The 13734-nt window shown below is 42.2% G+C and overlaps 1 long non-coding RNA gene across 1 annotated transcript; it reads left to right on the forward strand.

Moving 5' to 3' along the window:
- The first annotated feature begins 5727 nt into the window (after positions 1-5727).
- LOC309671821 lies at positions 5728-11605 on the forward strand. Its single transcript, XR_014269194.1, has 3 exons — positions 5728-5761; positions 7761-7938; positions 11414-11605. It is a non-coding gene; the product is annotated as an uncharacterized lncRNA (long non-coding RNA).
- The last annotated feature ends 2129 nt before the right edge of the window (positions 11606-13734 follow it).

Genomic DNA, 13734 nt, shown 5'->3' on the forward strand with positions numbered 1-13734 from the left:
TGGAGAGGGACTTTTTACAAAGGCATGTAGTGATTGGATGAGGGGCAATGGCTTCAAACTGGAAGAGGGTAGATTTAGAATAGGTATTAAGAAGAAATTTTCCACTCTGAGGGTGGTAAGGCACTGGAACAGGTCACCCAGGGAAGTTGTGGAGGCCCCATCCGTGGAAGTGTTCAAGACCAAGTTGGATAGGGCTTTGAGCAACTGGGTCTAGTGGGAGGTGTCTCTGCCCATGACAGGGGGGTTGGAACTTGGTGATCTTTAAGGTCCCTTCCAACCTAAACCATTGCATGATTCTATGAAAAATCTTGCCACTTTGTCTCCTCTCCCACTGAACTGATGGCACACTGCACAGTAAAAATCCAAGTGGCTGAACCGTGAGGAACCAGGGAGAAAAAGCTAAAACCTTCACTGTTTACCTTCAGGGCATCAGCAGCCATAGTGCTTCCACTGCCTTCGGAACCTCTGACTGCATTAAACTCCTCTGTTCCTGCCAGTCTCTTCTGCTAAATACATCCTTGTACTTTTAGGTTGTAGCCAAGTTCATTCTGAGATGTTTCAGTTTAGGACACATGCTGCCACAAGAAGCTATTAAGTATGGGAAGGTTGGTTTGAGGCTGAATTATGTCAGCTGTGCTAGTCCTCCTTGATCTACAGCCGTTTTCTAGTGAGATGGTGCTAACCCAGAAAGTTGGAAAGCCCTTAACCGCAAGCTAAATACTATAAGCAGAGAATATTCCAACTTGCTCATTATTTGCCATCTGTTTTGGAATAGAAGATGGAGGGAGTATTTCAACTTGGCTGCATAGTAATCAGATATACATAGTACTTTCAAGGGCAGAAGTCCATTTTTAAGTGACTTTTATTTTTAAAGAGCTTCCAACAGCAATGAGCTTTTAAAAGATGCCGTATACATTAAGACCTGTCAGTCGTACACATCTAATATACCCACATTTTACATGGATTTAAAATCATCATCTGGGGCAATATTACAATTTGTAGGCATGAGATCTACTTCTGCTTGTTGCTGGAGTAACTGTTGGACGCATCTGTTAATACTAATTATGTACTTTTAGTAAATAATGTACTCAGTGGTTAAACAAACTTTTTTTTTACCCCATCACCATCGTCCTCATTTTGCAGGTGGAGTGCAGAATGTATAAAGGTCAGCTTCTTAAAGATATTACAGGCATTTTAAAGGCACATAGGTGCCTTAAAACTAGATGCATATCTGTATTTATGTAAGTGAAACCTCAAACAACTGTTAAATGCAAAAATAACATCTGGACATGATAATAACTTTATAGTGAAGTCCTAGTTTAGCACTCTGAATCGTTAATCTGGTCCCTCTCAGCTCTCCTGTTCAGCTACATTTGAAAAGAAAATTGATGATTTTTTTTTCCTAGCTGGGTCTCTTCCTTTCTCGTGTTTCTCTTCCCAGTGTGTTATTTGCACTAGTGATTAAGTGTATAGTTTGATGTTTTGTGAAAAAAAGTCATGAGAAGCTATAGCCTGTACTTGCAAAAAGAGAATATCGCTAAGGTCAGCACTTTGAGTTGGACGTCATCAGGTCGATTTTGCTTTCCATGATGTTATGTAGCAAGAAGCCGAAGTTCATCACAGTCTTAAGCTTTCTGGGTATCCAGTTTTATCTCTGAAAAGCTGATACAAGGTTACAGCGTTACAATGGGTTTGTCTGCAAAACAGAACATGTGTTTTCTTACTCTTGAGAAAATTTGGCAACCTGTCGTCAGAGACAAATGGCGACTGCAGGTCAAATGCTGGCACTAGTGCTCAACGCATTATTCTCTATTCTATATCTCTATTCGTGATACTTCATGGGATGGTGTCTCCATTGAGACCACTTCACGGGCAAGACCAGAGCTGCCACGTTAGCCCAGGCTTGTGGCTCACCTCATGGTGCAATTCTGTCTCTGGTAAAAAGCAATACTTCAGCAGAAGGCGTGAGGAGTACCGCAGTGCTCGGGCAGTCCCTTTTCCTGCCACCAAGTTTTTACTCCAGCTGTGAGCGAAGATCGACGTTCAGTGCTAAATTACAAGTTTGTTAGTGTTTCCAAAAACGATTTCATTAATTTGGGAAGCTCTGGATATTCCTGCCTCGTGTTTGATTGTCTAACTTTGTTAATACAATATTGCTTTAAGGGAGTTCCGTGAGCTAGTTCGTTATGAGGGAAACGAAGCAGAAAATTGATATAACGTACCCCATGCCACACAGAAAATGAGTGACAGAAACAAGCTGAGCATAGGAAGTGTCTCCACATACTTATGCTCATTTTGAGGAAGCAAGTTTAAATGGCTATTAATTAAAATGCGGGTCATTGGGTGAGGACAGATGTAGCATGAAACACTCAGTTTTATTTGGATTTTTTTTAAAAAAAAGCTGTTTAAGTCAGTGTCTTGACCTAAAACAAGTGGATTATTTTCTCATTGAGTGTGTTTCCCATTTTCAGGTAAATGGGTGGAAAGGAAAATTCTGAACAAACATTCACTTTGCAGACAGTTGATTTTTATTTTTTTTTTTGCATGTGACTTTGTAACTGGTATCCTCTACCTGAAGGAATGCAATGGTAAGTAATAGTATTCTCTGATTTAGGCAATATACTTTTTGCTTATCAAGCTCTTGTGTGTCCTACCTTACTGTCTGCTCTGTCTGAGGACATGCTGTTCCCTGTACGCTAGAAATCCCTTCTTGTGCTTCATCATCACCTTCGATCCTGGTCCGTGGAGTCAGAAGTTGTATTAAAGTGGATGTTAGGCTGGGGACCAGGCTTTTACTGGAAAAAGCATGCATCTGAGTGCTGAAAAGGACGGGTCAGAAGAAAGGGATCTGGGAGTAATTTTTTACATTTATACTAACAGTTCTTTTTATAGGTGATTACCATCAACTGTTTAATAAACCGTACCCTTTATGTCACTTGTAGTGGTGAGAACTTGAGTACACCGGAATTAACCCTTCTGTGAAGAACTGGACAGTGGGGAAAACTTGTAAGGCACATTTTCAATGATAACTCTCCTAAGAATTGTGATTTTCCTTTTTGCTTTCAAACAAGAGATTTCTAGCGTTCAGCTGACCCCGTGCTCCCAAGAAATTCCGCAAGCCTTTTGTGATTCCTTGTAGCATAGCTTACACCATTTTTCAGGGGCTGCCTATTGAGAGCTAAACTGTTCACAATGAACATCTTACAGTGTCGATTTCTCTATACCGTTTCCCAACAGCTCTTTGAAAAGGAATCCCTTTGCACGGAGAGATGCTCCTTTGATCTTCTGGATCCAGTTCACCTACTTTTAAAGTAGAGTAAAGTGGGGAGGGGGATGAACAGAGAAAACGAGGAGCGTCTTTTTCTCAGTTGTTTCATCATTTGCTTTTTCCTCAGTGCTGTGCTTTTAGGGAACTGCCAAATGATAATAACAGAGATTTTTTTTCCAGGAAACCTTGAACAACATTGTCTTGCTTGCCCAGCATGATGCCTGGCATCATCAAAAATGAAGGGTGAAATAGACGGCAGCCAATATTTTTGTAATAATGGGTTAGGTGAAAAAAACCCGTTCATAATGCTTTATCATGTGTCTGGTGTTTGTTAAGGAACTGATGTGAAAAGCTGGCCTGCCTGCTCAAAAGCATAGATCGAGAAGACAATTTCAAAGCAGCTGAATACAGTTAAAGTATCGCGGGTGGGGGGTGATAGTATTTTTCTTACTGTAACTTCTCTTCGCCTCTGACTTGGCTTTCGCGTCTGCCTCCTCTTCTATTGTAAACGTTAGGCTTTGTTATTGTTCTTCCAGCCTCCTGGCATCCTTGCTCTTCAAACGTTGTTGAGTTGACCCGTTACTGTAGTTTACAACCATGCCAGTCTCTCTTTTGAGCTCTTCCATTTTATAGGATGACTCTATGATAGCTTCTGCATAGTATTTTAATTGTGGGAAGTGTTTCAGCCAGATTTACTATAAGTACACCATCACTCTGTACATGTGTCTGTCCTTAGTTTTCCTCAACTTTCGGAACCTATTGGCTCGTTTCAGTCACAGCTCGTTTCAGTCAGTTTGGTAGGGCAGAGAGGAAGACGTCTCAAAGACTGGTGTCCCTGTGGGTTTGCTGAAATGAAATAACTGGGTAAAAGGGAGAGATAATGTGATAGCATTTGAGCTGCTGAAAGGCTGTATCCCTGGCTGAAGCCTCCTAAGACCCCAGGTGATCAATGTCAGAAAGGGGTGTTATAAAGACCCCGTTTCTGCTTTTCCCTTAAGGTTAGGCCCTCTTGTCAGCCAGAAAAGCCTTTAGACCTCCCTGGTTACAGCCCTAACTCAATTCTAGGGTTGTCTCCTGGATTTTCTTTGTTCAGGCAATGGGTCGATCAGCAGAACAGCATAATACCGATACGCTACCAGTGGCAACCAGTCTGCCCAGCATCTACAGTCTGAACTTCGCTAAGCTGAGTTTCCGTTGTCTCCAACAGATTTCTATGAGCTTAAAGCCATGGTCGGTCGGTAGCCCTGCTATAGGAAATGTACACATAGAGCTGGCATCTTAGAAGTCAAAGCCCATCAGGCACATGCTCAAGCTCCCTAGGAAATCAAATCTTGTTCATTTCCCTGAACTTCTTGCTGTAAGGATGCAGTTACCAGAAAACATTTCAAAATGTGACCAGCTTGGATGGAGAGAGATGCCATGCTTTTGTGGCAACTGAAGCTTTGGCAGAGAGGACAGGAACAATAGGGCAGCTCTCTTTGGCAATTATTTATATTGTGCTCACAAGTGGACCACGCTGTGCTACTGTTGTGTAAGGCTGTCCTCAGAAGGTCAGGTGGGAGTACAAACTTTACTTTTGCCATATAAACAGAGTGGGTTGCGTAACCGAACTTGTCTTTCTCCTGTTCTGGACAGTTTTTTTCCATTTCAATTATTGCATCTGTGTCGTCATACATATCAGCACAGGCTGCACTAGCTGTTTTTTCCAGGACTTGCCTCTCCCGGGCATCCGTCCCTTTGCTCCATTACACGCTGTTGCCCTCCACAGGATTTCCAGGCGTTACCATGAGCCTCAGCCACCAGCAGCTCGACGCGCAGCTACCGACCGTCAGGCCCCAGCTGGCTGCTGCACCGCGTGTTGCTAACCTCACCTCTCCTGGGGACTGGATTGCTCAATCTTCCCCAAGTATTTGACACTGGATTCTTTCATCAGATGCCTTCAAGAGGGCAGCGTGATAAGTAATGGACGTGCTATCGGGGGGGGGAGGGCGGGGAGGGGGGTTGCCAGACTATGTACAACGGGGCTCTGCGGACCCGATAACCTGACCCCAGGAGCCATGAGCCCCACCTTCCTCCGGGAGGGCTTCCTTTTTTCAAAGACATTATGGTGCTTTTTTTGGCTGTTATCTTTTAGTATGTCTCCGTTGGACTACTTAACTACCATTTTCTTCACACGCTGAGCATACAAGTAAGCTACAGCCACAATTAATGTCACAGGATCAGCTCAGGCACTAGCCATGCAACTCTGAATGCCATACCTTGGCTGTTTTTCAGTATGCGACCTTATTGTGTGAGGCTCACAGGACTCACCTGCCAAGAGTATCACCCTGCCTTCAGAGAGAAACTTATGATCAGCAGTCGTTTCCCTCACCCCTTCCAGGTTTCGTATCTGTTGGTTGCAAGCAATTGTCCAGCAATGCAACTTCTGTCCTTTCTCCAATAACGTGCGCACTTCGTACTTTGCTAGAAGACAGACAGCATTTCTGATTTGAGGTTTGCATAGCAGATTCACTTAAGTGCCAGTCCTCGCTTAATAGTTTTTCTTGATCTCTTTTTCTCTGGCCTACGTATGAAAATACGGTGAGCAGGAGAGAGAAAAAGCATTCGTTGGTGGTTAACTTGATTACAGACAGAACGTTTATCCTCAGATTCTGAAAGTTTTTATTATATAAACTCTTTCACTTCACAAAAAGTGCATCCACAGGTACACGTTCTCACATACACGCTCCTAACTTCCCAACGTGTTTACATTTTTAGTTCCATTTTGCAGCACTTCATTTGTTCCTGAGCAGTGCGCATTCTTTATTTATGTCCGAGACCCAAGCAAACAAAATTCCTTCAAACATCTTTCTGAATTCAAGGAGAGATGACAGTGAAAAAAAAAAGCAAAACAATTAAATTCTCTCCCACTTAAATGAAAATTTTACTGGGGCTTGTTTTGTTACATAGTGTTATAGTGAAAACAGATGATTTTTGAAACTTGGCTTTGAAGCAAGCCTCCCTTCAGCCTCCACAGGCAACCAGACATTCCCCCTCTGCACATGACTTCCAACAGCTCTTTAGCACAAAATATTTCCGTGTTTATCCTCCAGACAAATTACAATTGCCGATCTTAAGTCATTTGCGTGCTAGGAAAATGATGTGCTGTTGTCAACCCCAAATCCCACTCTTCTTTACAAACCCTTTCTTTCATAAAGAACTAAATGAAACGGAGAGGGAATTCATTGCATTTCTTTCTTTTCCTTTAAACTCTTGGGATGGCTTCAGTGGAATCGGCTCATCAGTGGACAGTGCGGTGAGCAGCATATACCATTCGCCTATGTAGCTTGACCGACCCCGCAGCGCTCTGGTAGCTTGCGTATTGCCCAGGCAGAGGGAGCTGAGGTTCAGCGGTACTGCTGGCACTAGAAGAGCAGATGTTGGATATACCTCCCCTAATCTGCATTCTTTACAAAATGACTGTGAACCCTTTATCAAAATCTTTAGCTTGTTTTGATAGCTGGGCTAAATTGTAAACAAATGGTAACCACATGTTATTTACAGCAGAATAATTTTGCTTTGTTTGGGTTTATGACAGCATTTACACAGTATTTTATGCAACCTTTGTGACCTACATAAGGTTTTGGTCGACAAGTTATACTCTTTTTCTGAAAAACCAAAGAATTAACAAAATAGATGATGGCAGGATTTGTTTTTAACCATAGCAGCTGGTAATTTGACGGGAAAAAAAGACAGTTAAACTTCTTTGGTGTTTTCAGAGATCAGAAATCCTCTTTTCTGCTGTCCCAAGGGCCTTTAAAAAGATTCAGGCTTGTTGTTGAAGTTCATTAAGTCATGGAGCGATAGCGATACATGTTACCATCTCTAATTTCAACTAAGTTCCCCTAATTCCTGCCACCACAAACCATTTCCTGGCTTCTCCTCACCTTGCTCTGCAGTGTTGTTTTCTTTGGTTTATGTTTTTTTGTTACTCAAGATTTGGGAAGAAGGGGGAACATCGTGATGAAACCTCCTCCTGTAAAATCACTGAAACCATTACACCGCAGTTACAGCTCTGGTCTATTTGCCTTTAGGCACAAGCCAAGATCAGATGGTTTTAGATCAGCACAGAAAAAATGGGGAAGGGAAAGCCACAAAAAAGCTTTTCTCCCTAGCACTTCCATTCAAGAGTCCCAGAGGGAAATCACAAATACATTAGGTCAGCCTTACAAAAATCATTCTTTAACAAAACACAAGTGAAAAAAAAAACAAAACAAAACAAAACAAAACCAAACACCCAAACCCCAAAACACTAAGGCGTGCAATATCTGAATTATTTCATAGTAATATTGGAAAAGTAGTAGCTGAATAATTTTGTGGCTTCGTTGTTGTTTGCAAGACAGTTTTGTAAAGTTGCATGAGAGGGAACAGAAACCTCTTGGTTAGGATTTGTAAATAGAAAACATCCTAAGGCTGCTGTCCCTTTCCTCTTCTCCTGGATCATTACTCTCAGGAAGCCACCTGTAATTCTCTTTGCAAATGGTCTGTGCTGCATGCGAAAGAAGGAAGCAAGGAAGGAAAGAAGGAAGGAAGGAAGGAAGGAAGGAAGGAAGGAAGGAAGGAAGGAAGGAAGGAAGGAAGGAAGAAGAAAAAAAAAAAAAAAGCAAAATTGCTGAACAGAACACAGAAAAGTAAGTATTTTTGAAAACATTTACTTTTCCAGGAGGGAGGTCTCCAGTTTTTGGTTCTCTGGTACGTGGGGAAGGGAAAGTTACAGCTGCTTTAGGCACCATCAGCTCCATTTTACTGCTAAGATGACACACTTACATGTGAATTGCAAATATAAGAAACACCAGGGCTAGTATTTCTCAATGTTGCTCTATGAGTTTTGTATATTAAATGCACGAGCTTTTTCAGTGAAAGGCAAAGGATTAAATCATTAACACAGGCTTTCTTTTCCCCATAGTTAAATTAGTCACTGAACTTAAACAAAGGCTACTGTTAAGGAGTCTGACTTAAGAGACACTTGCACTTCAGCTACTCAGTTTAGTATCTTGACTTACAGGCTGTCATACTCTTCATTCCTTCTCAGCCCTTTCTGCATGACATTCACTTGCATAAACAATCCCATGGCAATAGCAGGAATAATATTTAGCTCTCTAAACCAGAGCGTTCGTCCATATTTCCCAAAAGTATGTCAGCTCTGAGTATGACTGGTCAAGATGCCACTTAAAATTCCTGCCTGCTCTCTTACACCCTGCTGGTGAATCCAAGCTGGTTGCAGCACCTTGAGTCAATTTTCAGCTCGTTTTCCTTTCATAGGAGTGACCGGGGCTCTCGGAGAGGAAAGACTGACCTTCTGCTCCTTTTGCTTCCTCTGGCTCCTTCACAATGCCTCACTGACTCGCCCAGTCCCCTCTTCCCGTCCTTCTCCTCATTTCCTGCATCCATTTCTTGCCAAATGGCACGGAAGCGTTTAGAAAAAATTCAGAGCCGCTTAGAGCAGATTTTTAGACCTGCCATGTTTCAGCCATTGGGGCGAAACATTCCAGGCCAGGCGCCCCTTCTTGGGATGATTTATTTCTGAAAAGTTTCATTCAAAATGTCTTCTTGAGAAATTTAGGGAGGAAAAAGGCAGTTGCTTTTTTTCTGTATTTTTAAAAAACAGTATTTTTGAGAAGCTTCAGTGTCCTCGCGTTTAGATCAGAGGGGAAACCTTTGTCGGGGAGCAGCAAGGGCAGGGTGTCTTCCCCCGAGGGAGGGTGAGCCGGGAGGTGAGGCTGGTGGCAAGGCAGGGGCAGGGCACAGAGCTGGCTGGTGCGGGCACCGTCCCGCAGCCCCCGGGATGCGGCAAGATGAGCAGTGAGGGTCCGTTGACGGGAGCCGAGTTTGACCGAGCATCCGGATCACCAGGCAAGTCCGTAGTGATGAGACAGGTTTGAGGTCAGGTTGAGTTTGCAGTTCAGGATCAGGTCCAGAGACAAACACCCTGGTCATTACACAGCCCAGCGATCACCGAGCGTGTTCGTAGTGTGGAGGAAAGTCTGCAGTCAAGCTAGAAAACCAGATCTGAGGGTTTTCTCAAAAAGCTGCGAGACTGGTGATTGGCCCGCTCAATTGTCTCTCTCCTCCCAGTGAGGTCCAACCCCACCAGAACTTTACAACCTTCAGTAAAGCCTTTGCAAGCCCCATTTCCCCCTTGGGCTGAGTGGGGACGGTGCCCGTGGTAGCACCCAGCCCGGCACCACGACACATCGGAGCAGGAAGGACACAGCACCTTCAAACAGCCCTTGGCAGGGATTTCCCTGGCCATTTCTGCTACAACCTTTCCTGCTGAGTTCCCCTCAGCTTAAGAGCATCGGAGCGCCAGGAAAGGCGCAATGAAAGGAAGGGCTGCCCCGCTGTACAGGGAAAGATAATGAATCGGGAGGTTCCCTATAGAAATACAGACCATAACTGCAAAATTAAAAGACAAATGGCAGTAGACTTGCAGAGGAGGCTCAGATTGTGCTGTCGCACAGGTAGCGTTAAAACTGGCAATTTACAGCTTGCGTGTTTATGGGAAAAAATGCATGACGGTTGCAAAGCCCAGTTTTGGCCTGAAACTTGAATACGTATAAGCAGCAGAGACTAAGAGAAAAGGGTTGACTCATTCTTCTTGTGTGGGGAGGGATAGCGTGGAAAAGATACCAAATAACACCTAATAAAAAATAGGCAGTGGTGCATATAAATTAGATGTTGGGAAGAGGTCTGGTAAAACTTTATTTTTTGGCACTAATAGCACACACCGAACGGCTCTCTGAATATTGGAGGGGTTTCTTGAAAGAAAACTGAAAACTCCAATTGTAATAAAAGGAAATAGTTTTCTGACAGAGCAGTAAAAAGGTGGAACAACAGATGCCCTGATAAACATACCCAGTTGCCACAGGCACCTATAACGCATCCTCTAAACACGTTTTTTTGGCTGGCGAAGTGGAAAAATGGGCAAATCTAGGATTAAAGAAAATTGCATCCCACTTTGAACGTCTGGAGAATGCCTGAATGGTATAAACTGTGTATTTTGGCCACCCCCAAATATATAGGCAGGCACTTGAGGAAATTAGTTAGAACTGCATTTCCTCGGAGTCAAAACTCAGTTGCAGCCTTCAGTAAACTTGTATTTTTCCATCTAACATGGTGAGTGACTTGGATTCCTCATGAGAAACAAAGATAGTAGCAAATAATAAAAAACAGAAGTAGTGACGTATGTCCCATACAGTAGCACCTAATTACTTAGATGGAACCACGGAGATACTAAAAGTTAGGTTTTGCCTAAAAAAAAATGCACACAAGCAAACAAATGAGCAATCCAGTAAAACAACAGCCAGTGTGACTTTGCATCATTCGGCTCTTGGGGGGCAGTAGCTTAAATTCCACAAATGCAAAAACCTTCACCGATGTTTGTGTAGATATTTTATGCTCAGCAAGTGAGTACAATTTATCTGACAAAGTGAATGTTTGAAAGATTTAATGGAAAGATCTGGAAAGAATATTTTTTAACCAGTTTTCTGCTTCTGAAAGACTTCAGAGTATTTGGAAGGAGGTATAATTGATTTGCATGAAACTTTGAAACAGTGATTTTTGTCCCATTCCCTTTGGAATATTAAGAATCTTTATGGTCACTCAGAAATATTTGCGTAAAGCTGTTAAGATTGACTTAATGAAGATATGATGTATTTTCTTCTTTTTGTGTTACACTGTGAGATGTTTTGGCTTTCTTTTTCATCCCAATCCTGTCTTAAATTAAAAAATAGGCGTGGAGAGACTCCTATTTTTTCTACATATGTAGCTTTTTAGATTAATTCATATTTAATCCAGAAGCATTTTATTAACTAAGAGGAACTGAATGGCCAAGAGAGTCCATGCTTTGTCTTGTATTAAAAATATGCAAATAGGAAATACCATGTTATATGATTTTGCCTGTTTGAAAAGCCGTAAGTCTTTTTAGTCTTTATTATCATCAGTATAAGATCTGTCACATCTGCTAATTAACTTCCCTACATCCTTGCAGTAAAAAAACTTGTACTTGCACTTGCAAAAGGATGGATTGAAACGCACACTAGAAGTCATTTCTGATTGACAAAGTTCTACTGATTATTGCATTCATTCATTTTCTTGTCTATGTAGAAGATGATTTGTACATCTGGGAGAGATGGACCCAAGGAAAAAGCGGGACTATATAACAGTGCGCTGCAGGTATGAACTTTTGGGGTTTTGACATCACTTGCTCTGATCTTGCACTCATCATGGCAAGACAGAAAGAGAGCAACTTAGACCAGCACAATAAATGTTCTTTAAGGTCTCCGATAGGTTTGGGTAGAGCAGAAAGTATGGGCTCCCATTGAGACAACCTTTGTCCCACATCAGCACACGTGTACGTGTGGCCAAAGGGCAACTGCTCCAAAAATTTTCTTGGCAACACCTGTTTTAAAATCTCAAGTATAATAATGCTTAAGTTGTTGCAAAAGCACAGGCATGGTACCTAAGTTGAAATTATCACGTCTGACTACTTCAATACAGTTAGGCAAATATATGACAAAATATGAAATTCTAAATATCACAAGAGGCGGGAGCTTTTCTACTGTCAGATTATTGTAAGGAACTTTAACAAGATTTAATGTTAAATTTTCAGTTTTGTTTTCCTTAGATGTCCTGACTTGGCAGCATTCAGTTCCAAAAGTGTGTGGTTTTGGTACAAATGACTCATAAATAAAAACTTACTGTAGAAGCTTTAAAGCTGGCGCATAGTTTTCCACAAAGCAAAATCATAAGGAACTTATTCTCAAAGTGGTAATACAAATACTACAGTAAAAACAAAGGGTGACTGGGGAAAGTGGGATGGAAGAGAGTTAATCACCTTAGTGCAGAAAGATAAATTTAAAAGATTCTTTTTTCTTTTTTTTCCTTCTTTATTGCTTCTTTTAAAGGCAAACAATCCAAAAGTGCTCAAAAATCACACTGAATCCAAAATAATTCGATATTTAAAATATTTGTATTCCTTCATTACTGTTTGAATCACAGATAGAAACGTTGGGTCAAGGACACCTGTGGTGAGAAGCGCCAACAGAGATGCGGCAGATTAGTCAGTAAGAAAGCTTCGGTGATAGGAAGAGAATCAGGTTTTGCTGCTTTATGATAATAAATGAGAACTGAAAACAAGCCTTTGTATAATTTCAGATTTTCCACATTTCAGACCTTTCCAGCCAGTTTATGGTTCCTGCACTCTGCTTTCTGCTAAAAATAACAATAATTGCCTCCCACTGATTTTTTAATCCACCAAAGGCAGGAAAAGTCAGAGTCCTCCTGCAGGCAGGCTGCGGGGAGTTGCCAGAGTTTTAGCTGCCATTTGGTCTAACTTGCTTAGAACAGGGCTGTACCTGAGTTTTATAGCGGAGTCGTGCTACTTAACCAAGCTAAGCGGTGTCAGCAAGACACCGAAAACTGAGCAAGCGGGAACAAGAATAGGAGGTTATAGGAGAAATAGTGCCCTGCATGCCAGGATCATCGTAGCGACAAACTGAAGTTAGGATGGGGGCAGCAGTAATGCAGGTTGGTTGTTTCTTCATGGTGTACTGCAACGGCCCCTACTTGGGGTTTTGTCCCCCTTTCTGCCAGCCGGGGAGCCTGGAGATGTCTGCCCCGGCCACCATTTTATAGGAGCCCCCTGGAGGCAAAGCCTCGTAGCCCTCCTCCGTCTGTCTCACAGCGGGCCGTCCTCTTCTCCGGTTCTCATCAGCTGCTGCTGCTGCCGCCCGCTCGTGTTTTCTGCTTCTCTAAAACCGCAGCTGAAACCCTGTTTTGGTGAACTAAGATAAAGTAAATGTAGCGTGGTTCCATCCTTCCTGCCACCGGTAGGCTGGCCAGACATGGAGACACCTGTCCTCCATGTGCCGGCGAACCTTCGGAAAATAACCCCACCGCCCTCTAACTTGAAAAAGGCAAGTATTCAGGGAGCAAATTCTCTTTCCAGTCAAATGGAGGGAATTACTCAAATTCTCATTTGATTTCAGCTTTTGTATTTACAGATCTGTCAGCATATTAACATTTTGGAAATACACTATGTAAACTTTCACCCTTTTTTAAAAAGACATTAGGTAAACAGTGCAAAATAAAGCCTGTTTTCTCCATGTGCAGCATTAGTCCCCCTTAAAAAAACTTGTCTTATTTCTAGATTTCCTGCAGACAATTTGCAATAGCCGATTATGTAGTAAGGACAAAAAAATATGCTTCCTAAACTACATGCTGTAGACCAAACTCAGTGTAATACCTAAAGGACCGCAGAAAGAATGTTTTTCTGAAAAAGAATTGAGAGAAAAAATATTCCAAGTCAGCAATAATTAAAAAATTTAAAGCAATGAACTATTGTTAACCTTCAGTTTTTGTCCTTGCCTGCCAGGAGCCCGGACGATCAGTGCTTCTGAGGATGGCTGTGGATGGCTGTGGATGTC

This window comes from Vanellus vanellus, assembly GCF_965231255.1.
Source record: "Vanellus vanellus genome assembly, chromosome: 1".
Classification (NCBI taxonomy): Eukaryota; Metazoa; Chordata; class Aves; order Charadriiformes; family Charadriidae; genus Vanellus; species Vanellus vanellus.